This window comes from Ovis canadensis, chromosome 5 (genome assembly GCF_042477335.2).
Source record: "Ovis canadensis isolate MfBH-ARS-UI-01 breed Bighorn chromosome 5, ARS-UI_OviCan_v2, whole genome shotgun sequence".
Lineage (NCBI taxonomy): Eukaryota > Metazoa > Chordata > Mammalia > Artiodactyla > Bovidae > Ovis > Ovis canadensis.
Window position 1 is genome coordinate 99304557 of NC_091249.1, and position 25091 is coordinate 99329647.

At 36.8% G+C, this 25091-nt stretch overlaps 1 long non-coding RNA gene across 2 annotated transcripts in view; it reads right to left on the bottom strand.

Moving 5' to 3' along the window:
* Positions 1-281: 281 nt before the first annotated feature.
* Positions 282-25091, bottom strand: part of LOC138440492 (uncharacterized) — a 49563-nt gene continuing 24753 nt past the window's right edge. For both annotated transcript variants that reach the window (XR_011257054.1, XR_011257055.1), the window contains 2 exons: positions 3191-3306; positions 282-756 (listed from right to left, as the gene is read on the bottom strand). This is a non-coding gene — a long non-coding RNA (uncharacterized lncRNA). The remainder of the gene's footprint in view (positions 757-3190; positions 3307-25091) is intronic.

Sequence of the window (25091 nt, forward strand, 5' to 3'; positions counted from 1 at the left end):
AAAGCATTCACCCTTATGGACCACACAGCTTCAACTCCCTCCTTTCACTGGTCTTTTCCACTTGCTTTCTAGCACTTGAAAATGTAACTTTCTTCTCCTGAAACTCAGCTATGTAATTTTACATGCCTTTAGCAATTCTGTACATTTGAGCTGAAGAAGTGTTTTTTCCAACATCACTAACCCTGCCATTTTGACTCTAAGTGCTCCAAAATTTTTACATGCTGAAACTGCAGGTCAAGAGATTATAGCATCTGAGTAGGACAGAAACTGATTACTAGGAAAGTAGGAAAGTGATGCTTTATAAATCAAGAAATATTTTGTTGAAATATAATCTTGAATTGAAATTTTTCATTTGCTGCCTCCAAGCAGAAGGTAAGTCTAGCTTGAGTGCGGCAAGCATATAGCCCATCAGTTCAGTTCAGTTCAGTCGTTCAGCTGTGTTCAACTCTTTGCGGCCCCATAAATCGCAGCACGCCAGGCCTCCCTGTCCAACACCAACTCCCTGAGTTCACTCAGACTTACGTCCATTGAGTCAGTGATGCCATCCAGCCATCTCATCCTCTGTCGTCCCTTCTCCTCCTCCCCCCAATCCCTCCCAGCATCAGAGTCTTTTCCAATGAGTCAGCTCTTCGCATGAGGTGGCCAAAGTACTGGAGTTTCAGCTTTAACATCATTCCTTCCAAAGAAATCCCAGGGCTGATCTCCTTCAGAATGGACTGGTTGGATCTCCCTGCAGTCCAAGGGACTCTCAAGAGTCTTCTCCAACACCACAGTTCAAAAGCATCAATTCAAGAAAAAACAAACAAACAAACAAACAAAAGCATCAATTCTTCGGTGCTAAGCTTTCTTCACAGTCCAACTCACATCCATACATGACCACTGGAAAAACCATAGCCTTGACTAGAGTACTTAGTAATTAATAAGTGTTCATAAATTTTTTTGATGATTGTAAACAGCAGCATATTGAAAAATCCCTTTTTTCAAATAAATACTGGAAGCAAGTAGCAGAAATTTAAAATATAGCTGAGACATTTAATACTATTGCTTTCAAGTGTGTAGAGGATTACTTATGAGACTTAAAGAAAACTATGGCTTTTTAATTATTGCATTTTTAAAAATTATTGGTATATAGAGTTTTATATTGAAAATTATTTGCTAATATGTTTGTTCTATAAAACTGTATACCCTCACCCTCCCTGCATCAAGTTTAAGAGAGAGCATTTAATTTAAAAAAAATTCTGCATAAAACTTTAGTCCATATCCAAATTTTACTTACTGTAATTTTAACCACTGTTGAAATCGCCATCTTTTATAATACTTTTTCCTCATTTCTCAAGAGAACATTTATTTTTAAAGGATGTTTACAAAACAAAATTCAACATCCTTAACAAAAATGTGGGATTTAAATAGTATTTCCTTTTAATTTTTGTTAAATATACATAACTCATGTTCCAAGTATGGACTGTGTCAATCATTTTCTCCTCCAGATTAGCCAGATGCTACTTTAAAATCATCCAACTTTTAAAAACATTTGGGATCATTACTGCTGCATCTGTTTCCACATTCCTGGCCAAATACAGAAATAAATAGGTGCTACAAGTGTATTAGCCAATATGCATGTGTAAATGTCTAATCCATTTGTATCAGTTCAAATATATCTTCCTTATTTAAATTTAAGCCTAAGTGCCTTGAATCAGTACAATCAAAACAGGAAAAACATAAAACAGCATTATTTACATACACTGAAACAATGAATAAATGATCAGGACCAATAGGTTAAATTTTGATTAACTGATCAGTTAAAAACAATTAGTGGCTAAGGGAAAAGAATCTAAAAGAAAAATGGATAAATAAGTATGTACAGCTGAACCAATTTGTTATACACCTGAAACTAATACAACATTGTAAATTGACTGTATTTCAATAAAAATTAATTAATTAATTACTTTTGAAAAAACAAAGGGTGGCCATACACTTAGCCTCAGTCATAGAGAAAGTGAAAGTCTCTCAGTCATGTCCGACTCTTTGCGATCAACCCCATAGACTATACAGTCCATGGAATTCTCCAGGTCAGAATACTAGAGTGGGTAGCCTTTCCCTTCTCCAGGGGATCTTTCCAACCCAGGGATCAAACCCAGGGATCAAACCCAGCTCTCCCGCATTGCAGGAGGATTCTTTACCAGCTGAGCCACAAGGGAAGCTATAAGCTAATTCATATAAATAATACAAAACTACTAATAAAATGAAGTCTGTTGAATTGTAAATTGCTACTGGGTAACTTTGCAGTAGGTTTAAATGCATCATCTGTCACATTTGTCCAAATTGAATACATGTCATATGGTGAAATAAAATATGAAGATCCCCTTTAAGTGTGAAAATTACGGGCTCAATATTGCTGATCTACTTAGCATTCTACATTATAATTCCTGGAAATCCATTTTCTCAAGTTTTTTTTTTTCCTCTTCTACTAGTAGCATTAATAGACTAATTAGTGGGTTGCTCTTTAAAAATTAAAAAAAATTATGAAGCAAAATTAATGAATTTCCTGTATATTAATTCATAAAACATTAAGTCATTTTCAGCATTACTTTTTTAAGCATCAAATTCTGAACATGTTTTCTAACATTATTTTTGATAAGTAATGATATTTAGGGAATAAGCATCTTGAGTTTGTGATTTCAGAAAGACTTTTACTAAATTTTAAATATATTCCTCAACAAAGTGGAAATAGGGAAAAACATTGGAAGGCAGCAGTCTTGCAGGAAAATCATCCTTTAAAACTTCTTTGTCATAAAATTTTCCTGAGACAAAGCCTTATCCCTTTATGGCACTTAACAATTTTTAGTGTTATATAAATTATATGTAATGAAAACATTAGTTTCAAAATGCCCTAATATAAATTTGGTTATACTTGCAATAATTTAGAGACAGCCTAATTATCAATGGGAGAGGAGTCTGGTATTCATAATATGATGAAGCTATTCAAAAAGTAAGTCACTGTGTGTGGTCCTTATGGAATTTCAATGCCACGACTCTGGCGCTGCAGGCAGATTTTTTACCACTGAGCCACCAGGGATGCCCAGACCAGTTCATAAATGGGCATTGTTCCATTTCATATATTCTTTTTATACTTTTCTAATTTTTATGGGATTGGCTAAAAAGTGGTACATAAGCAAGTGTCTCCACATACCCAGGAGTGTTTGGTCATCTTCCAGGTTTAGGGTGCACTACCTGTGGATGAATGAGAGAAGCACTTCATCTTCTACACAGGCCGCCAGAACAGATGTTGGAACAAGACATGGATGACTGGGGAAAAAGCAAGTTGGAAGGTAAATTAGATAGAAGGTGAAAATACTTGGAGCTACATGCATGACCGAAGCTAAGTTGCATGACAGAAGTTAGCTGCTGAAAAACAGAGCAAACCATCCAGCTCATATGAAGCAGTAGGGAGGAAAGCCAGTCCAGCAGCATGCCAGGAGAGGCTAATCAGTTGTCACTTCAGAGTCCACAGAAGCGAACATGAGCTCATTCAGGCAGTTTCTCATCACAAATTCATTTCTGACCAGACTTCCAAAAAAAAGTATACTCATAAAGCAAGCAGTTTTGGTTACACCATCTGTGCCATGTATTAAGGTATTGCTTCTCCACAACAAATTCACCCTTCACTGCCTGTTCTGTGATAACGGATCTGGGTCTTCTATGTACTTTTCCTTTGCCAGCAGATATCACGCTAAGTCTTTTCAGCAGAGAGTGTTAGAGAGACATTGAAGAAGGAAGGATTTTTCTTCCTGGTTCCGGTGGCTTGTTTTCCAAGTTCTTGCAATGCATGCTGCTTTTACAGTGCTGGTTGCTTACTCTGTGCTGGCTTCTGAAGCAATCCAACTTCTCCAGTGTTTGGCTCCCACAGTGCATAGCAGCTAGCAGATTTCCTTGGCATTCTCTAGGGGTAATTTTGTAGCACAGTGCTTCTCCTGAGATACCTCCTGTGAACAGCACTCCCTAACACCTTAGAAGGCAGATTTCAGTCAATTCCCAAGGGTGAGTTTCCAGCCAGTCCATTTAGCTTGGCATCACAGTAAGTCTCTGCCATTCAGAAGCCACATCTGTGCCTGGATCCAATATCTGGATCTCAGCCTTGAGGCCTCTCCTCGAACACTCCAGGTACTCTTAGTCCTGTGGGTAGTGTTTGCCCCTCATACCTGCCATTGCTATATTTCTTAGAAGAATCTTGACTTCTTCTTAACCAATCTCTCATTAGTCCAGTCCACTGTTGTAATTAATCATTCAGCTTTCCCTATTCAAATTATTATGTGGTTTCTCTTTCCTAATTGGACCCAGATTCATATAACACTAAACTCCTAAGATAAACATTCACTCTCCTCTGCCCTTAGAGGCACTTCCGGGGAAAGGACTGAAAAGCACTTAGGGAACAGTTTCCTCTCAAGTATTTTTAGCCATGATTCAAATACGCAGCTATTTAATGCACTTGATTTTTAGAGCAGTTTCATATTCAAAGCAAAATTAAAGAGAAAGTATAGGGAGTTTCCATACATTCCCTGCCCTACACACGTATGTGTAACTATTTTCTGGATGTAGTTTTTAAAATTTATTTTGCTGTGGCAGGTCTTAACTGTGGCACATGAACTCTTTATTGCGACGTGTGAGATCTAGTTTCCTGACCAGGAGTCAAGCCTGGGCCCCCTGCCTTGAGGGCTCAGAGTGTTAGCCACTGGCCCATCAGGGAAATCCCTGTATAACTATTTTAAACTGGATCTTAATAATACTGGTCACTTGTCTACTTTTTCACCCATTAAATATTTTTCACAAATTTGTTGATAAAAAATAAGAAGTAACTCCCAAGGTCTTTAGACTTTCTAAACTTGTATTCTCAAACCCAAATAATGATTTTCCTAAGATTTTTATGGAAACAGTGAACAATGATGCATTCAACTTTAAAATTAAGTTAGTAAAATATGAACCCTACTACTACTTATTTGGCAACTAAGATGACTGTGGATCAGAATGCTGATATGAGTTTGATCCTAGATTAACTACTGTCCGTATAACTTTATGTAAATTACTTAACTTCTATGCATTTCCATTTTTCTCAAAAGTAAACTGGAAATAATGGTTTTGCTTGTTTTATAGGGTTTTAGTGATGCTTAAATGAGATGATCCATGTAAAGATCTAAATTAGAACAGTTTGGCTTTCCAGGTGGCTCAGATGGTAAAGAATCTGTCTGCAATGCAAGAGACTTGGGTTTGATCCCTGGTCAGGAAGATCCCCTAGAGAAGGGAATGGCAACCTGCTCCAGTATTCTTGCCTGGAGAATTCCATGGGCAGAGGAACTTGGCAGGGTGCAGGCCATGGGGTCACCAAGAGTCAGACACGACTGAACACAAGCACATAACAAGCCGTAGCTAACACCATACTCAGTTTTTTCACTTTCAGCACAATTTGGCAAATATTAAATTATCAAAGCTACTAGCGTTAGAAATAATACCATTTAAAGCTTTACTAAAATTTTGGAGTTAAGAATAGTAAAAATTAAAACAGAATAATTTAGAAACAAATCATTAGGGCAAGAAAATCTAGAAAAACTATTATTATGGATCATTTTGAGTGTTGGCATGTTTGGAGACTCAGCTAGTTTTCTAACAAGAAATTATAATTTTAAATAGAAGGTATGGACTATGTATCATATAGCAAAATAAACTCCACTTGGCTTTTATTAATTGCTTATATTATCATTCAGGCTGAAATGCAGTCTGGTAGTAAACTGACATCATGTCCGTTCTGTTGCTTAAAAGTAAATTTAACTTTGTTGTCCTTTAGTCCTATTCCGATTGACATGTGGTTGATATCCTTCTAAAGAACATTAGTTCAAATGTGAGAAAAACTATTATTCAGATCCTAAAACTTAAATTTAGAGTAGCATTCTAATGGCTAATTTTTCTTTTAAAATGACTAATAGAGATTGTAAGGAGATAACGTTTTGACCAGTGATGATGAGTCCTTAGACGATTTAGAGAAATATATAGATGACATCCTAAATTTGAATGATTTTGGGAACCCATTCAGAACAGTGGTTAGTAACCTAGGCAGCAGTTAGGAGAGGAAACAGTGATCAGGCCCAACTTTAGGAGATTTTGGATGCATTTCAACCATAAATGAATTGAACAGACCACAAAACTGATAACAAAGCATCTAGGTTGTTTTCTTCAGCTTAGCATAGATCATAATTTTAAAACTTGGTCAGCAAAGACCAAGCATCTCCATGTAAGTAATAGGCTAGTATACTCTGGTCTCTTTCCCACTTCTCCACAAACTCCAACTTCTACTTCATGCTGAGCTTTGCTGACTAAAGTTTCCCAAAAAGTACAGATTTTATACATATTTCTTGTCTTATTTGGTGGAATCAATTCCTATTTTGACAATTCAAGGAGTAAATGATAATGTATTCCATTTCCGTGAAATCAAGGCCTCCATTTTGCATAACACAATGAAGTTTTTAAACAGGAAAAGGAAAAGGAAGAATTTAATTAGTGGGGAAGTTTGAAAATATACTTTAAAGAATATCCAGGAAAGGAATAAGAGCATTTGACATTCTCTAGAGATCTTTTCTATATCACTAAAGCTTATGAGAAAAGCAGATGTTACCAATGAGAAGTGCAAAACTGAAATGCCCCGACAGTTGCTCACCAACACCAAAGAAACTGGCTCACAAGGGCCAGGATAGTCTTCTGTCAGGAGAGGTCTCCGGAAATCCACGTGCATGTAGATAATCCTTTAGTACAAAGGTTACACTATTGGGGAATTGCTTTCTTTGCAAGAGAGGCCTGGGTGATGTTAGGACTCTGGAACAAGCCCAAGTCAATGGGTAGAGTAAATGCAGATTTATTTTTATTATTTGAATCTCTACTTTACTTTAGAGTCTGTAGTCTTGAAATGACCAGGACTCAACTAATCCAAGATTTTTAGACCACTTGAGACCCTTGTCTGATTCTATATTAACCTCTTGTCAGACAAAAGAATATCGATCTGGTCATTGTTTTCTCATTGCTGCTAAATTATCAATATGGAGAAAAAAGGACATATGTGACTACAGCACATTAATACTCTATAGATGTTATTTCCATACAGGCTGTTTCCAAAGGCGAAGAGTGAAAGCAGAAAATAATACTTGAAATGTCAGAAACTGAGTGTAGCATGGAGAAATTAACGCCTGACACACAAGAAAAAGAGTTGTAATAGATGGGGTTTTAGCAAGTTGTAGAAAATATTCGAAAGTAAAAAAAAAAAAGAAATATCATACTTATTTATATTTCTTTTTCCTCACCTAAATAAGTAGAAATTAAAGAATTATTCGACATGTTTTCTTAACATAACATTTTAAAAACATACAAGCTTATATGGAAGCTTTTCCCCTAGTGTCGAAAGCAGTCATCTTTGCTCACACCCCGAACAACTGCATTTTAAAGTGTGAAACAATTATGAACATTTGCTCAAGCTGTTTAAATATGAATAATTACGAAAAACCGTCATTCTATGGTATTGTTTATTGGTCAATACTCCATAATGCTGGAAATTGCCCGATGGATTGAGGCTAGTCATTCCTAGAACAGGAGAAAATAAGCTAAGGTTTACATTAATCATTCCTATTTGCGTTGTTGTAATGCTGACTGTTGAATATTTGCTGGTATTAGACGTTGTTATAGGTACTTGCAAGTTTTATGCTTTAAAAAATTTTTTTTAATATTACTTATCTATTTTTGGCTGTGGTGGGTCTTCATCGCATGGACTTTTCTCTGTAACTTGTGGTGAGCAGGGCTACTCTCTAGTTGCAGGACATGACCTTCCCATTGTGGTGGGCTCCAGGGCGCACAGGCTTCAGTAGGCTTTGCAGCATGTGGGCTCAATGGTAGTTATAGCTCCGGAGCTCTGGAGCACAGTCTCAATAGTTATGGTACACAGGCTTAATTGCTTCAGGGCATGTGAGGTCTTCCCAGATGAGGGCTGAAATCTGTGTCTCCTGCCTTGGCAGGTGGATTCTTTACTACTGAGCCAACAGGGAAGCCCTTACAAGTTTTATCTTGTTTGATATTCAAAAGTGGAAAATTGAATAACTTACCAAAAATTACCAGCTAATGTGTAGAGGAGCCCAGATGCAAACCTAGATTAATCTGATTCTAAAGTCCTATTGCCTTTCTCCTAAACTACACTGCCATCTGAAATGACTTGTGTGACAAATGCTGAGAGGACTAGCTTCTATTTTGCATATATGTTTCTAACATCTTATAAATAATGAGAACCTCCAGTGTTTTGTGGTAATAGTCACTAAAAACATATTTCCTGGATGAAAGAATGAATGGTCAAATAACTCCAGAATCAAGCCCAGATAGACAATATATGTTCAAACATCGTCAAAGAAGCACTGTCCAGTCTCACTTGGTAACCAACTTACATTAATTTTTAACAATTATTATCAGAATCTTAAAAACATAAATAGCTGGGTACACAGTAAAATTTCAAAAATGAGTGAAGCCTAACAGTTTAATATGGGAAAAAACAACTAGCTAACACAATTTATTTAGAATTTTAAAAGTAAAGTTGTATAAAAGAAGTTGTATAGTGAAATAGTTGTTAGAAATAAATTAATTTGACTCTCTTTTTCATAAAAACATACTTAAAATCATTTGTATTTTCATTTTTATTAAATGCAATGGTCTCCACCCTTGAAATTGTAAAGCAAACTATTTTCTGAATATATTCAGCCCTTCTGATGATACAGAACTCTAGAGGTGGGCTGTGTCATGGTAGGAAGCCTTCTGTTATGCTCACCCTTGGAAGTATGCTAAGATGATTCCTCCTTAGGGAATCTCCCTGACTACCCCTCACCCACCCTCCAAGTAGAGCAGCCACCCCCATTTGTCTGTTCCAAAGGACTCTACCAGGGCTTGCTTCATTACGTTGTAACAAGTATATGTTTTCTTCATTCTACTGTGAAATTTTTGGCTGGGGAAAGGTTATCTTAGTCATTGCTCAAATATTTGAAGCTAGAATTGTCTTCCTTTCTTCTCCAAAGTAAACATGTATAATATGTCTTGCCACTTTCCAAAGTTTTCCAAGTTCCTTAAACAACCTGCCCACCCTCCTCTACATGCTCTTTGTTTAGCAAATGCCCCCTATGTCAAAAATAGCACCAAATATTGAAGTCAAATATATTTATTTGAGGCTTGCCTGCAAAAGCCTACAGAGTTTATTATAATCTCTTGGGTGTAAAACCATCTTATAAAAATGTTTGTCTAAATAACTGAGCATCTTGGGTAGTATATAAGATAGATTAAGTTATTCAACAGGCATATATTTGGTATCTCCTATGTTCCAGGCACTATGCTAAGAACTGAAGATTCTGCCATCGACACCGCCAAGGAGGCTCTTCTTGTGTAGCCTACTGGAATGAATTAATGTGTATCACATGTAAATAAGGGTTTCATAAACAAATACTTGGGGTCACTCTGAGTTATATCTTTTCCTTAGGACTTTTTAAAACTTTTTTTTTTTCCAATGCAAAAGCAAGAGAGTTTTTATTACCAAGCTCGAGCTGAGGCTCCCACCATTACCGACGCAGTTGCTAAGGAGAGGAGCCCCGAACTCTGGGTTACATTGTTTATATAGGGTATTCGCGCACGAAAAATTTGAAAAACGGGAGTTTCTGGGTTGGGAGACGTCTAATTGGTTACCTTCTGTGGAAGGGCTAGGTGTTGGGTTCTGATTGGTTTTCTTATTTCCACGGTAAATCATTACTTCCAAGGTAAATCACAAATGTAACTCATTACTTCCAAGGTAAATCACAAATGTAACTCATTACTTCCAAGGTAAATCACAAATGTAACTCATTACTTCCAAGGTAAAACACAAATGTAACTCATTACTTCCAAGGTAAATCACAAAGGTAAATCATTACTCCCAAGGTAAATCACAAATTTGAACTTAAAGTCAGGAGGTTTAACCTAAGGGCTGATTGGTAAAACTTCTAATATTCAAATATAATCTGTGACTCTCCAAGGCTCAAAATATAGTATGTATTATTTTCCAAACTTCCCTGATCACACCAAACTGTTTTCACAGTGCATTTTAAAGCAGTAGTTGAGAATACTTTGCAAAATACCCTCTAGAGCAAGGCTCCCCAGCTTCTGGGCTGTGGACCAATACCTCTGACAGGACCTGATCCTGTCAGATCACTGGTGATATTAGATTATAAATAAAGTACACAGTAAGCGTACTCCATTTGAATCATCCCAAAGCCATGCCCTTCACGAAATGGGTGGAATACAACTACAAACAAAGGTTTCAAGGACTGAGAGTATATGTTATTAAATCCAAGCTTATACTACTGCAGGACAGGGTAATAATTTAGAGATGAGCTGTTGGGACAAGAAATAGTGACTTTATTTGGAGAGCCAGCAGACCAGGAAGAGGTGGACTAGTGTCCCAAAGAACCATGTAACCCAAGTTAGGCCACCCAATTAGGTTACCCATTTCAGGGCTTTCTTTGTATCAATACCGAAAGGGGAGAGGGGTGTATAGTTAGTTACTGCAAACTTCTTGGTGCCAGAATCCTTTGTTCTTGTAGCTGTCCATGTAAGTCTGGCCACAGTGTTTCCTATAAAGCTCCAACAAGACAAATGTTATTCTCCGTTTATCTCAGAGAATACAACTTTTTATCTCAATATGAATGGAAAAGTGTTACAGCTTTAGAGGTCAGAACTTGATAATGGGCTAACCTGTATATTTCAGTCTATAGGCAATCTTCTTCTAGTTATTAACTTAGAGCAAAAAGTAAGAGAATAAAAAGGTTAAAGTAAAAGAAATATTCGAGTCAGATTTATTCTTCCTTATTATATGAGGGAAAGTTTCTACAAAGAAGTGATACATTAAATGATCTCCAAGAATGAGTCTGAATAAGCCAAGTGAAAAGGGAGAAGTCAGTGGTGGAGTTTCAGAAAGGCTTTTCAGTCATGGGCAAAATTCAAAGAGGCTTACTGTACACAGTGGCATTGTGTGGTCAGAACTGCAAACACATGTTATGTTAGCTGGGATAGGCACATGAAAAAGGCAACGCAAGTCCTTTTAAGTGAGAAAAAGGCTACAAAAGCCTGAAATCCTTTCTCATCCTCCTCTTCATGAAGTAAACAAAACCAAGAATAATAAAAAAATAAATAAATAAAAAATCTTTTAAAATAAAGTAGGTAACAAAACCTGAATATAACTATGAACTGACAAACACAATTATGATTAGTCAGAAGTATTACCAAAGTCCATGATAAGTGAAATAATAGAAAGTGTAGCATGTAGCATGCCTGATGTTGGAGGATGTCCCCCAAAGTACCAACTAAAATACAGCTTTCTGAAAATGAAAGATCCATTCTGAAATCCAAAACTGTAATCCTTGTTTGCCTCAAGGGTGCAGGAACTGTGTTGAGCAATACAGGTAGCAATTTGATTCAGAGTAACAGAACATGAGCAACTCTGAAGAAGAATCACATTGATTAATACTATTTGCAAGAGCAGTCTGCTTCTGTGGCAGCAAACAAGCAGAAGTATTCTAAGTGGTGACCCCTCCCTCTGTTTAACCATAATGAAATCTATGGAAAATATCTGGTCTAGGAAAATTCAACCCATTTGATAATAACTAAGAAAAGGAGTAAATACATAATCAATATTCTCCAAGCCAGGCTTCAGCAATATGTGAACCGAAAACTACCTGATGTTCAAGCTGGCTTTAGAAAAGGCTGAGGAACCAGAAATCAAATTGCCAACATCCGCTGGATCATCGAAAAAGCAAGAGAGTTCCAGAAAAACATCTATTTCTGCTTTATTGACTATGCCAAAGCCTTTGACTATGTGGATCACAATAAACTGTGGAAAATTCTGAAAGAGATGGGAATACCAGACCACCTGACCTGCCTCTTGAGAATCTATATGCAGATCAGGAAGCAACAGTTAGAACTGGACATGGAACAACAGACTGGTTCCAAATAGGAAAAGGAGTATGTCAAGGCTGTATATTGTCACCCTGCTTATTTAACTTATATGCAGAGTACATCATGAGAAACTCTGGACTGGAAGAAACACAAGCTGTAATCAAGATTGCCAGGAGAAATATCAATAACCTCAGATATACAGATGACACCACCCTTATGGCAGCAAGTGAAGAGGAACTAAAAAGCCTCATGATGAAAGTGAAAGAGGAGCTCAACATTCAGAAAACGAAGATCATGGCATCCGGTCCCATCACTTCATGGGAAATAGATGGGGAAACAGTGGAAACAGTGTCAGACTTTATTTTTTTGGGCTCCAAAATCACTGCCTATGGTGATTGCAGCCATGAAATTAAAAGACGCTTACTCCTTGGAAGAAAAGTTATGACCAACCTAGATAGTATATTCAAAAGCAGAGACATTACTTTGCTGACTAAGGTCCATCTAGTCAAGGCTATGGTTTTTCCTGTGGTCACGTATGGATGTGAGAGTTGGACTGTGAAGAAGGCTGAGCGCCGAAGAATTGATGCTTTTGAGCTGTGGTGTTGGAGAAGACCCTTGAGAGTCCCTTGGACTGCAAGGAGATCCAATCAGTCCATTCTGAAGGAGATCAGCCCTGGGTGTTCTTTGGAAGGAATGATGCTAAAGCTGAAGCTCCAGTACTTTTGCCACCTCATGCGAAGAGTTGAGTCATTGGAAAAGACTCTGATGCTGGGAGGGACTGGGGGCAGGAAGAGAAGGGGATGATCGAGGATGAGATGGCTGGATGGCATCACTAACTCGGTGGACATGAGTCTGAGTGAACTCCGGGAGTTGGTAATGAGCAGGGAGGCCTGGCGTTCTGCGATTCATGGGGTCGCAAAGAGTTGGACACGACTGAGCAACTGAACTGAACTGAACTGAAAAGGTAGTATCAGAAAAAAAATGTCAAAAACAAAACCTCACCAGAAAAATGCAGCCAACAAGAAGAAAAAACAGAAAAAAAAAAGAGTAACTCCCACAACACTATAAATCATATCATAAATCTTTAATAATTAAAAGTGTGGCAGTGACACATGAATTGACAGATCAATGAACAAATTGGTAAATTCAGAAGCTGACCCAAATACACACATGAATCTAGTATAAGGCAAAGATGGCAGCTCAAGTCAGGTAAAAAAACAGACTTTAAACCAAAGTTGTGAAAGCAGCTGTGTAAACTTCTGAAAAATATTTTTTTTAAGTAAAATCCATACCTCACACTGCACACCAACATGAATTTCAAATACAGCAAATGTTTAAATGTTACCAAACACTGCTAAAGGAATTCTAATTCATATTCCCATTATTTGGCTCCCCTGGTAGCTCAGCGGGTAAAGAATCCACCTTCAATGCAGGAGACCTGAGCTTAATTCCTGGGTCAGGAAGATTCCCCTGGAGAAGGGATAGACTACTCACTCCAGTATTCCTAGGCTTCCCTGTGGCTCAGCTGGTAAAGAATCTGCCTGCCAAAAAAAAAAAAAAGGAGACCTAGGTTCAGTCTATGGGATCTGAGTTCAATTCCTGGGTTAGGAAGATCCTGGAGAAGGGAAAGGCTACTATCTATAAGGATGATTCCCTAGTACTTGATATTTTCAAACTTTCTGATCTTTGTCCATCTAATGGTAGAAACATGACCTATTCTGTTTTAGGTTAGCATGTCCCTGATTTTTGCAGCTGAAATATCATCTTATGTGTTTAATAACCATTTGGATTTCCTCTTTTGTGAAATTGCTGTTTGAATCTTTTACCTACTTTTTAAAAAAATTTTATGGTTTGTCTTTTTCATATTGATTAACTTCAGTGTTTCTTTTAACTTCCTAGAAAACAATCTATCATTTGCTTTATGTGAGACAATATTTTCTTCTATATCATGACTTATCTTTTAATTTTATATGTGGCTTTTTCTGATGAGTACCTGTTTTCTTTTTATCTTGTTTTTTTGATGGCATCAAATTGTCATTCTTCTTCTTTGTGATTTTTGCTTTTGTGTTTTTATTGGCTTATATTTGCCTACTGAATCTCTGGAAGAATGCACAATTAAATATAGTGTTTACCGATGTATGTATAAGGCAGAGAGGAGGAAAATGCAAAAAAGAGATAATAGAAGGTAGGCTTTGCACACTACACATAATTCAATGTTTTGTGGTTTTTTTTTGGAAGATGATCTTATTACCTAGTGAATGGATTAAATTCAAAAATCAGTTTATTTTAGATTAAGTGAAATTAATGTTAATTTGGTTTAAAAAATAGAAACCAAACAATAAAAATGACACTTTTGGCTATCTTTCTGCCTGAGTTTGAAAAGTCACACTTCCAGAGATATGGTGGGAAGTGATGCCCAGTTCTAGTATGCTGCTATTTTTGTTTGTCAAAACGAATGAAGTTTCCTGAGATAGTTCAGGACAGGAATTATAAATTTTAACATTTTTTTCTAAAAGAGACGGTGAAGGGATGAAACAAATTATAGTAAGCTAAAGTAGTGAAAATAAGCCATGCAGTGCAAAAATATCAACTTTAAAATTAATCTGAATATCACCTATCTAAAAAAAACAAATTAACCATTAAATGATCAACTGACAGCTTGAAGCAAAATATACCAAAATGTATAACATTTTATTATCATATCTATTTCTTACAATTCAGAAAACCCACATAGAATATCATCTAAATCTGTAATTTAATGCCTAACACTGTAACACATTTCTAAAGCAAGTTGTAAAATGAGTCAGCCTTATGAGACTGAGTGACATTTTGTCACTGATTTAAAGGAAAATACTGTCTCTGTTAAGATCTTATAAAAGATATAATGAAGAAAAATGAAGTATAGGTTTAGACAAATTTGAGAATTTTATCACCTTAACATCAGAGTGTTAATGCATTTGTAACCACAAATGTTTGAGCTATTCCATTCATTATATCAGATGACAAGAAGATGTCTGAAAATGGTCTTATTTGTTCAGGTAAATTAAATAATGTCAGATCCATGAGTGATGTATTTGTCATTATAGGATCTAGATGTTCAGAGTATCATGGACTAAAACAACATTTGTAATGGCATGAAAATGAAATATTTCAACATTAATATTTTCTGTGAAAGGATTTATTTTCATGGTTACTTTTTTTTTTCTGTTGGACTAGCTGGCTTATAGTGTATTCTACAGAAAAACAACCTAAAAAACAAATGTCAGTTTAATTTAGCACAGCAAGGGTAAAGGGAGTATTAAAAATGGATGAAGATAGATGTTAGAAGCTATCTCGTGTTAGTTAAGTAATCTGCAATTATAAAGGCTATTTACAATTTGGGTAGTTCTCACTGCAGGACATAGAGAGTGCACATGAATGAATGACCACAGGATGGGGCCAAAGGCGAGGACAGTTGAAATACAATGAGCTCCAAGAGCATAAAATAAAAGAAAAAGAAAAGGACATCTTCGAACATTTTTACTTCTGTTTTAACTTTGACATTTTTACTTATTAAAAAACACATCCTTAATTCCAAGAGGTGAGGGGAGAACAGAAATGCTCTGTCCTGAGTGTCCTCGTCAGCACAAGTTCTACCCCATAAAGGTTCTTGGCACTGAAGTACTGTGACCCACCCAGGACTGCAAGGGTGGACGTCAACTTGAATGGGAGAAGCAGGGCCACGGGTGGGAAGGGCTATAGCCACTGCTACATATGGCCAGATTTTTTTTTTTTTTTTTGGTCAAGAGAAAGTAAAAAAAAATCTGTATTATTCTTCTGATATTTAAATGTGGAAAAAAGTTATAAAGAGCCTGCAGGAAACTAGTTTGCACTAATAATGATAACAAACCCTTATGCAAACTCCCTGTGTGCCAGGGATATGCTCCAAGTACTTTACATAACCTTGTTTCATCTTCCTAACAGCTGCTTGGGGTTTCTTCTATTGTATCTCCATTTTCAAGATGAGTAAACTGAGGCATAAGCAAGCCTATAACTTGTTCAAGTTCACACAGTTGTCAATGGCAGAGGTGACTTGAAAGGAGAAAGTTTGTTCCACAGTTCACACTGGCACACACTGAAGTGTCCCAATAAGAAAATTTCTCCTTCACAGAGCTGCTTATAAGTATTTCATTAATTATAGAACTGAATCAGCTGTTTCTGACTCTATACTGATGTATTTCTGTATAATTATTTTTCTAAAGTCACTTTTTTAAATTTAGAAAATTTCATAAGCCCTCATTGTTTCTAAAGGGTCCAGTTAGGAAGAGGGGAAATTTTTATTATTGAATATTCTAAAAGTAAAATATCATTTTTGAAAAATGTATATTTTTTTATGTTTCAGCTATCACTTCCCAGTTTGCTTTTGATTAACTTTTTCATTGTGAAATACTGAATGAAACTAGAAGCCAATCTAAATAATGACTTCTAAGTTTTATTAGAAGAATAAATTCATACTCTTTAAAAAATGCGTTTGTTTCAAAAACTAGTTTCACCATATATTATGCTTGAACTCTTAGAATTTTCATGCTTTATTATCTTATCCTATATTCATATAAGGATCTATAACTGTCAGTTAATTAAATTATGAAAAAGCAAAGGGGTTAGAGAGTGTTTATTCTTTGTGTAGAAAATGCAGATATTTTTGGTATATACCACATGTACCTCAGAATTTCTGCTTATTTCTACTACTTTAAGAAGTGGAATTTCAGATCACTCTTTGGAGAGGGTTTAACGTCAAGTGGTCTTAAAATTTATACTCAATTTAGCAACCCCAAACCACCAAGTCAATCTTCAAAAATTCTAATATATAAATATCTTCATTTCTGGACATTCCTCTAATTCCCAATTTGTTAAAATATAAAATATCATCTGAGAAGGGTTTTTGTGGATGTTTGCTATTGTAGTAAAACACTGCATAATAAAGATATATACATGTATGCTTGGATATGTAATTATTCATTTATTTTGGCTGTGCTGGGTCTTTGTTGCTGGGTGTAGGCTTTCTCTAGTTGCAGCAACTGTGAGCTACTCTTCATTGCAGTGCGTGAGCTTCTCGTTGCAGTGGCTTCTCTCCTTTGAAGCATGGATTCTAGGCACACGGGCTTCAGCAGGTACAGCACGTGGGCTCATTAGCTGTGGCACACAGGCTTAGTCGCTCTGCAGCGTGTGGGGTCTTCCCAGACTAGCAACTGAACCCACGTCGCCTGCATTGGCAGGTGGATCCTTAACCATTGGGTCACCAGGGAGGTCCTATATATGCTGTCTACACACACTGATACCTAATTACAGTTGGAGGGCTGCTTCCCTGAGTGGCTCAGATGGTAAAAATACTGCCTGCAATGCAGACCTGGGTTCAATACCTGGGTCAGAAAGATCCCCTGGAAAAGGGCATGGGAATCCATTCCAGTCTTCTTGCCTAGAGAATCCATGGACAGAGAAGCCTTGTGGGCTAAAGTCCATAGGGTCACACAGGGTCAGGCATACGGCTGAAGCAACTTAGAACACACATATGATTATATATGACATGTATATTACATAACTCATAATAGTGGTAATGTGTGTATATAGTGACAAAGATCGTGACCTCAATCAAGACACCCAAAAGTACTTCAGCTTTTGTTTTCCCTAGCTGTATTGCAATGTACTTGATATATTAATTTGTGTAAATTTAAGGTATAGAATGTGATGATTTGATACAACTATATATTGCAAAATATCAGAATAAGGTTAGCTAATACATTCTTTACCTCACATAATTGCCATTTTGTTATTACTGTTATGGTGAGGACATTAAAGTTTCATTCTCAGCAACTTTCAAGTATACAATACAGCACCATTAACTATAGTCACAGTACTGTACATTAGATCTCTGAAACTTATTTATAACCAAAAGTTTGTATGCTTTGACTGCTGTCTTCCCGTTTTCCTCATCCTTCAGTCCATACCAACCACCACTCTGCGCTCTGTTTCTGTGAGTTTCCTATTTTTAGATTCCACATGCAAGGGAATTCATACAATATTTATCTTCCTCTGTCTTATTCATTTCATTTTGCATAATCCCCTGAAGGTCCAGCCATACTGTCACAAATAGCAAGATTTCCTTCTTTTTTATGGCTAAATAATATACCAATTATATACATACCACATCTTTCTCTTATCCTTTTATCTATCAGTGGACAATTGTTTCTATGTCCTATTGTAAATAATATTTCATTTAACAAAGGAATGAAACATTTCTTTGAGATAGTGATCTTATATTCTTCAGATTTGTACTTAGCAATGGGATTGCTAGATCATATGGCATGTCTATTTGTTTATTTTATATTAGAGTTAATTCACAATGTTGTATTTTCAGGTGTACAGCAAAGCAATTTAGTTATACATATTCATATATCTATTCTTTTTCAGACTCTTTTATTGCATAGGTCATTACATAGTATTCAGTAAGAGTTTCCTGTGCTATGTAGTAGATCTTTATTGATTATCTATTTGTATGTGTTAATCCCAACCTCCTAATTTATTCCCTCCACCATCACCCTGGTAGCTCTATTTTTAATTTTTTGAGGAACTCCCATATTGTTTACCTTAGTAGCTGTGCCAGTTTACAGATTGATGGAGACTCTCCAAGCTTTCATTCCTAGGTCTATGATAAATCTCAGTGAATTCACAGATGTGGGTTACTCACAAGTGGTTTTTGTTTGCCCTTGGGTGATGTATACTGTTTTCAGAGAGTTGATTACTCACCCTACAATTGGATGGTATAAGCCTGTCCCATCATATCTATGCCATGTCTCTGGAATTTACATCCAGACTTTTCAGAGATATCATTGCAAGGAAGACACCTAAAAAGTACCCCCTGCTAGAATGATCCACCCTCACCCCAGGTTTAACTCTTTCCAAAGAAACCTCTCTTGAAGACTCCACTTTTGGTTGGAGAAGAAATATTCATTCATTATATAAGAAATAGGTCTTGCATATCTTCTCTAGGATGACTATTCATTTTTCACTATTAAACCTCTGTCCCTAATATTGACTGTGGACTCACCAGTACGCTTTTTAAATCCAGACTTCTGACTTGCACCAGCTTCAAAATCATCCTACTTCTCCTTAGAATAAGTAGGAGTGATTTACTTAAGCACCACCATGAAAGGATGTCAAATTCTTATTGTTCCTCACCAACAGAAGGTACCAAAAATATTATTAAACCCAAACACATACACACAATATAAACTAGTGCTTTGCCCTAAAATTTCCATTCCCTTCCTTATCCCATGCAGTTTCAGCCAGCAGAACGCTTAGCATTTTTATTGTGCTAAAATTTAAGTCACCCCTAGTACTTTCTCCTCTGACCTGGCTGTTGCCAGCACTGAAGGTAAGCGAGAAGTGTGAGGAAGTCATTAAACATTCAGCAGCCTTTCAGACCCTCAGTCAAGTTTCTTCCAACTGAGCTGAGACCATGGAGATGCAGTGCACAGCACTGGACAGGAAGCCAGGCTTAGCTAGGTAGCAGAGAGGTCTTAGATAAAGCAAACAAACCAGGGCTTTGTGAGGTGACAAAAAGGAAATGAACAAAGTCACACCCTCAGCCCATCAACCAACAGTCTAACAGTCTAGTGAGCAGGAAGCAAGAGCCACAAGACCAGTGGCCCCCAATGGTGAGAATACACTGCACAGGTGATCAGGAGGGAGCTAGAAATCGGTTCTGTCCTTTTAGACACTTTGATGTATTCTAATTGCCCAGAGCTCTGCTTGAAGAAAACTAGGGAAGAGCCTTCTTGTTTTTGAACTAACAATAAACATAATACTGTTGTTTAGTTGCCCAGTCATGTCTGATTCTTTTGTGGCCCCATAGATTGGGATTTTCCAGGCAAGAATAATGGAATGGGTTGCCATTTCCTTTCTCCAGTGGAGCTTCTTGACCCAGAGAACATAGTATGTGCCTTGCTAAAAGCTATTTTATAAAACAGTATGAACCTGATTTTATAAAATGTTGTCTGATATGAACAATCTTGCTGCTGCTGCTGCTGCTGCTAAGTCGCTTCAGTCCTGTCAGACTCTTGTGCAACCCCATAGATGGCAGCCCACCAGGCTCCCCCGTCCCTGGGATTCTCCAGGCAAGAACACTGGAGTGGGTTGCCATTCCCTTCTCCAATGCATGAAAGTGAAAAGTGAAAGTGAAAAGTGAAAGTGAAGTCATTCAGTCGTGTCCGACTCTTCGTGACCCCATGCACTGCAGCCTACCAGGCTCCTCCATCCATGGGATTTTCCAGGCAAGAGTACTGGAGTGGAGTGCCATTGCCTTCTCCAATGAACAATCTTAAATTGCTGCTAAAAACACTTTATTTTAGAAGCAGAAAAAGTGAGAAACAACTTACAACTTGAAGATTTAGCATTACGTCCAGAATCTCTTTGTCCCTCAGCAAAGATAAACCCAAGCCTTTGGAAGTTGACTACTTTTTTCCCTGTTCTCAAAATACAGAAGACCTCTGTTGATAATGAAGACCATGATGGAATTTTGAACCAGGATGCTTCTTAAACATTTGATAATATCTAAACAATAAGAAAATTACATTTAATCTAGACATTAAGGACATTACATTCTAAATATTAAATAAAACAAAGAAGCAGAATAATTTACAAACCATTCAAAGTTAAATTACAGAATAAATATCTTTGCCGTGAACATTTGGGAAAGATAGTTACGTGTGTGTGTTTAAAAATAAATTGAATGTTTAGATAATGTTTCATGAAGGGCACAGGAAAATCTAATTGGAGTGTAAGCAAAGGATAGTAACCAAGACATCCTCAATCCTCAGAAGCAACTTAATTAAAGAAAAGAAATAGAAATGAGTATAATGCATGTGGAAAGAGAATGGATGAAATCACTCTGGGCAAAATAGACTGAATATATTAGGGAGCAATGAACAAAATTATACAGTCAGGTAGTCTGAGGCTTAAATATATGGCTGAAGAACTTGAAATTGATAGGTTAGACAGACATTATAGTTTCTATAACCAGGGGTGACATATGAACAGAATGTTTTAATAAGTTATGTAGGTTGGGTCTACGGAAAGATGAGTTTATTTTTCCATATTAGCCATAAAACTAAATCCATTAATTCAGGCATGATATGCTAAGAATCTGATTAATAGTGGGGTACTTGAAAAGGAAACAAAAGGGTGAATTTGAGAAATGGTGAAAGAGGAGGAAACCCAAGTCCCTAATGGACTGGATATAGAAGAATAAGACACATATCAAGAATAACTACATCAATCCTTTTATAAGTACACAGGCCTATAGAATACTACTAGAAAACTCCTCGTAGAAATGGAGAGGCTGAGAAATGAGGTCTAAAGTGGGGGCTGAGGGCGCACTCTCATTTAATATTTTTCATATCTACTATCATTCAAAGCAGTAACTATTGGCATTCAACATTTGTCCTTGGCTGGCATTAAGGATAGGAACATTCTAACTCTGAGGAGCTTTTAATATAGTTAAGCAAAAGAACGCAAGGCAGACTGCTGTAGGAACCAACACAGAACTAACTGTAAAATTTATGATAATGAATAAATGATATTTTTATCACTTATAGAACTAAAAATAAAGGGATAACACAGGAAGTGGGGGCAGTGGATTAAAATGTCACAACTGGGAAGCAGGAAGCCCAATCTTGAGTTATGCATGGAGAGATTAGAGATAGAGGAGGAGGAACTGAGGTGGAGCCAGCCAGGGCGGGAATCTGCTGAGCTGTCAGAACTCGGCCCTGAGGCTGCTACATGGCAGAAGTAAAAGCGATACTAAGTAACAAGAACAGTTGCAAAAAGCCTGCCTTAAAGAGAGGTTTGCAAGGGTACAAGCAAACTGCAAGTTACAAGTTAGTTACCAACTACTGAATAAAACCGAGGTGACGGACAGTCCTATTTCTCCTGATCTGGTACACACGTGTTTGCTTGTGATCTGGTACACACGTGTTTGCTCCGTGTTTGCTCCGTAGAGATGGAGACTGTGTGGACACTCTCTGTCCTATTAAGAAGAAATGTTAATAATTGTAACAAGCACTTCTTGAAAAATGCCTCTTTTAAATTGCTATAGAAAGTTTTACACTTGAGAAAAAAAATGTTAATGGATTGTAAACAGGTACAATTTTGCTTTTTAATTTATACAGTTCCTGGTGTGTTGGAGGAGGGGAGTAGAGGGGAGGGGAGGAGACAAAGAGTAGGAAAGTGGCAGAAAAACAAAGCAGTAAAGACAAAAATTAAGCTATTATACCAACCAGCACAGAAATGGGATTCTGTTAAGCAAAGGGAAGGAACACAGGCTTAATCAGTGATGAGTCTGCCAAGCACAGAATGGAGCTTCAGTGTTGTTAATCTCAAAGTTGACAACAGCTACTAACCAGGACATATAAACTGACTTTGAAGTAGTTGTAAGTGCCTTCAACACTTACTGCTTCAAAGGTAGGACGATCCTTATCTACCTCATCCAGTCATTGTTAGGATTAATTAAGACACCATCTGTAAGTCACTTAGCACTCTGAGTGGCCCATAGCAAGAGCTTTTGAAGTGTTACATAATTACTGTTTGGAGAATTTCTTCCTACTTGCTTAAATAAAGGACTATTTGCAAATACTCTCCTTCCCAGTTTCCCAATCTGAAATGAGGACCTTATATGTGATAATAAGCACTTTAGTTCCCTTTGGATGACCTTTGAGAAAAGATGTTGACATTTTGACATTTTAGGCTCTCTCCAATTTCCTCTTTTGCTCTCCTGGAAGCAGATTTCTAGGCCTAATAGATACTTAATATTTCCTTATAGATAATATTTCCTCCACACTATGTGCTGTTTAGCTATAATACATACCACAGTAGTTGAGTAACTGCCGTGTTCCAGGACTGAAGCAGTGATATAGTTTCACATATGACTTCTCTACAGGTATCACAACAACTGATACCTGGGTAAGAAACTAGAAGCAATTAAAAATTCAAAGCAATGATTTGAAGAACACCATTCAAAACTATGAAACTACCTTTGTCCAAGAATTAGTATTTCTTTCACCGTCAAAACACCAATTTACCTATCTAGATTTTTTGTAACATGTATGGAATTTCAAGTTATTACATCATAGTACCAACAAGTAGATTGTTCCATTCACGTATCCTGAACAACCACTAATATTGTATTGTGTCAAGGAATTTTGCAAATGTGGAAATATAAGCCACACATATCCATAATATTAAAAAGATCTAGACATTTGTCAGTGCCCTCTTCCACCACTGTACACCCTGTGCTATTGTTGTATATAAAATTACCACTCACCAACTCTTCGGAAAGCCGTTTGAGTCGTTTCCAACAATGTATTTCATTGAAAAAGAAATGCAAAGAATTTTCAGGTATATTGAATAGTAAGTTAAAGGAGTAAGAAAGTGTTGATGCACTGTATAATATTTCCTTATTAATTTCTATCACTCATATTACCCAAGAATTCTCTCAAACTTAATCACAAAACATATCCTGACCTTTAACAACTAGCAAGGCTGTAATGTTAACCTTCAACATTTTGCAAAATTCTTCTTTAAACACTTCCTCTGGAAAACACACAGCTCAAAGTGCTAAAATTGTCTCCTATAATAACCACAGCAGGATCCTAACAAACCCGCTTTTAAAAACCAAATAAAGTCTTCCGTGGGGGCGGTTCACCACTTCCCCTTTTTTAACATGCAGGAACTAATTTAGCTGAGAAGATAAAAGCAAAAGCTGCCTACAGATGTACGAGGAAGCCAGATCCTAAAACAAAACACCTCAGTGGCAAGAGGGTCTGGTCCTTTTCTGTAGAAAAAGCCTTCTCTGACTTAGAAGGCCACACATGAAAAGCAAAGAGTCTGAAATCTGTATATATCAATACAAATGGTAGACAGAAGAAAGAAAAAAGGCACACAAATTAGTTTCAATTATATTTATGTATTTTCCAATTAAGTAATTATATACTCATTTTCAATTTAATACCATTGTAAAGATATCAAGAACTCAGAACTAAGACAAAAGGCCTGAACTTTTTGTGGGAAGCATTTAAGAATATAGGCATATATCAAATCATTGTGTTTTACACTATATATAATTACATGTCAATTATATCTCAATAAAACTGAAAAAGATATGCTAAAAAATAATCATTAAGAAAGACTACTTTCAAACTACCAACAACACCTGAAGAGTTAAGAGCCAAGAATATAATCAGATGACCAAACTCTCCCTTTTCTTTCATAGAAAGAACTCATGAAATCCCATCTCTTCTATAAACCCTTGCCTCTTTCAGAAGGATGGCCATTTGATCCCATCCCAGGTGGTCTAAACATGCACATAGCACATGACTTAGTCACTGAGAATCCCATTAAATATACTTAGTTCATTACTCATTTATAAATTCCCAATTTCATTCATTCAATTTTCAGATTATCTACTTGACCATACAGAGAAGGCAATGGAACCCCACTCCAGCACTCTTGCCTGGAAAATCCCATGGACAGAGGAGCCTGGTGGGCTGCAGTCCATGGGGTCGCTAAGAGTCAGACACGACTGAGCGACTTCCCTTTCACTTTTCACTTTCATGCATTGGAGAAGGAAATGGCAGCCCACTCCAGTGTTCTTGCCTGGAGAATCCCAGGGACAGAGGAGCCTGGTGGGCTGCTGTCTATGGGGACGCACAGAGTTGGACACGACTGAAGCAACTTAGCAGCAGCAGCACTTGACCATATATCTGTGGGATGTGTTGTGTGGACTCTGGTAGATTATGAACTGTAAGGTTATTGGCCACAAACCTTATTAACATACACAGTTTCTAATCATCATTTAGTAAGTGTTCTGTAGTTTTTAATATAATGACAAAAGTAGAGAAAAATACAAATACATAAAAATGCAGACTCTGGCCATAATTCCAAGGCTCTTTGTGATAAGTTTTACTGGACTACTTATCAATAAGAATATATCACATTAAGTTTTCTATGAATTTTTCCTTTAAAAATATGTAAGAAACAAACATAGTGAATCTTATCTTTATAAAAGAAAA